Below are 2710 nucleotides of genomic sequence, written 5' to 3' on the forward strand. Positions count from 1 at the left end.
AAAACTATCATTGTGACTTAATTATTGTGTTCTGATTAGTAGCATAACCTACTGTAGTATTCGTTTGATATGCTATGCTTGTGATAGCATTATTCTTTGCTCCTTTCTGGTTAGTTAACAACAAAGAGTTTTTTGCGGTAACTTAAATTAATTTGAGGATTAAACATTATCTCATGGATAGTTGAAACAAGTTACACTCACAAACTGCATCTATATCGAATAAATTATAGAACAGTGATAACAAAGTGCCTATCCAAGAATGAGGGCATACTGATTAAAAGTCATGAACAATATCAACACAAACAGATGAACGTACTCCATTGCTGTATGATCATTATTCTGTAACAAAGTCATCAACCTTGTTACCAAATAACAACGTCATCCTTGTGAAACTAAAACTATATGGCTGATAAAAGAAATATACTCATGCATTATATGATTGTGTCCATTATTACCAATAACAAAGTCATCAACCTTATGAAACTATTTACTATATCTCAATACAGGTTTGCACACCATCACACCAAGAAAATGGAAAGAACCAAACCCTTCAATCCGAAATATATCTCAATACAGGTTTGCACACCATCACACCAAGAAAATGGAAAGAACCAAACCCTTCAATCCGAAATCAGGATAGAAGGAAACCAAAATCCACACACACCAAGAAAATGGAAAGAACCAAACCCTTCAATCCGAAATCAGGATAGAAGGAAACCAAAATCCACATATTTACTTTCGGTAACAAGACAGTGTGTTGATGTCAATGCAGGTAATCCTAGTTAAAATAGATTTGCAGCATGTGAAACCCAAGCTTACTAGTTACTGAATTTTGCATGTTAGTATTTATCTCACATATTTACTTTTCGATAACAAGACACTGTGTTGATGTCAATGCATAATCTAGACTCATATCCAAGTTAGGGGATGAGTTGCCAAACAATCCCATCGGGTTCAATTTATGATCTAAAATCCATTATTTTCTCCTGCACAAAAACTTTGTTCAGTGTCTGTGTATGTATCACAACCCATCTCTAATTTTAAAGGGGCTGTTTGGATCTTTTTTTGGTAAACCATGTTATAGCTACAAGGATGTCATAGCACTTCTGGCACAATACAAGAAGGAGCCTGAATCATAGGCTCAACTAAATTTTCTGTTACCTCACATTGTTTCATGCTTTGATGCAAATAAATCAGTATCAGAAACAATTGAAGAATTGAAGAAGCTCCAACAACATGCTGATTCTGGAGGTATATAGATTTCAAATGAATGAAATAAATAAATTTATCGATTACTATACCACCTGCTACCTGACTTTTTGAATTGGTGGCTGATATCATACCGAGGTCCTAGTTGGTTCAACTTGTTGTCATGCCATAATTGTGAGAGGAATACTATGTTACAAAATTAATAAAACATGAGACACAAGGTTTACATTTAATTAATATTTCCCTCTTTACATTTATAAAGAAACTGAGCCAACAAATAGCAATTCAAGAAGCTATCAATAACTAGCAGCAAACTGGAAAACTGGTACTTTCTTTTGGTTTTGGGTTTTCTTCTTAATTGTATAGCAATTCTTCTTACTTGTAGAATTCTTAAGAAAAACAGCAAGAAATGGGATAAAATGAAATGAAATAAATTATCCGATGGCGTGTTACTCAAGAATTTGTTTGGTGCATTTATCTCTTGGTTAAATGTTTCTTGAATTCTCTGTTGAATTTATCTTCGTGGATAGGTTATTTATTATTGTTGTGCAGCGTCTCAGTGATTGTCCGTTGTTGAATGAGATTCTTCCCGAGTTGATATTCATAGATATCTTTAAGTTGGCGTTTGACGAGCATGAAGTTCATGGTGGTGGAGAGGTATATACGACGTGACATATATATATATTTATTATGATATTTTTGGTATATATATATCTCATGTGGAGTGATAATCTTTTTAGGCTAGAGGAGGTACTCCCGAAGGGAGCAACAATACGATACGACGTTCTAATGCAGACGGCGCTGATATCAAGGATGCCGACAACGACGATGACGGGGAGTGAGTGGGACTTGTTCTTATATTTATGTAGTTTTCAATCGTGTGAAGATATATTATGACTTTTGAATTCTACCTATATGTAATGTATTTGTGATTTTATTGCGTAGTGAATGAATATTATTTGAGCATGCGAAATGTATTGTGATTATATGATGAGTATTGTTCGATATTGTGGATTGACAGATGAAATTGGATGAGTATTCATTTGGAATGTGCATGTATATCATGGTTGATTTTATGATATATTGTTAAATATTATCATTGGATTGATGTCGATACAGGTTATATGTGTATTCTTGTATGAGAGGCTACCAGAAAATTTATTTTTTTACGTAAATATATACATTGGCGACGGATTTCATCGTCGCCAATGCACATTGGCGACGGGGTGATCCGTCGCTAATGTTTAAAACATTGGCGACAGGAAAAACCCCGTCGCCAATGTTTTAAACTTTGGCCAATGTTTAAACATTGGCGACGGATTTTCCCGTCGCCAATGCACATTGGCGACGGAAACCATCAGTCGCCAAAGAAATCCGTCGCCAATAGTTGTTCGTCGCTAATAAGCATTGGCGACGGGGGACCCCGTCGCCAATACTTATTGGCGACGGATTTATTGGCGACGGATCCGTCCCCGTCGCCAATGTGTATTGGTGACGGATT

The 2710-nt window shown here is 35.6% G+C and overlaps 1 protein-coding gene across 1 annotated transcript in view; it reads left to right on the forward strand.

Annotated features, from left to right (window-relative positions):
* Window positions 1-2285, forward strand: part of LOC109826678 (60S ribosomal protein L36-3-like) — a 4292-nt gene extending 2007 nt beyond the window's left edge. The window contains exons 6-7 of the mRNA XM_020393698.1: window positions 1762-1866; window positions 1950-2285. The gene's annotated coding sequence lies outside the window, so the exon portion shown is untranslated. The remainder of the gene's footprint in view (window positions 1-1761; window positions 1867-1949) is intronic.

The sequence above is a fragment of the Asparagus officinalis genome, chromosome 10 (assembly GCF_001876935.1).
Source record: "Asparagus officinalis chromosome 10, Aspof.V1, whole genome shotgun sequence".
NCBI classification, from domain to species: Eukaryota; Viridiplantae; Streptophyta; class Magnoliopsida; order Asparagales; family Asparagaceae; genus Asparagus; species Asparagus officinalis.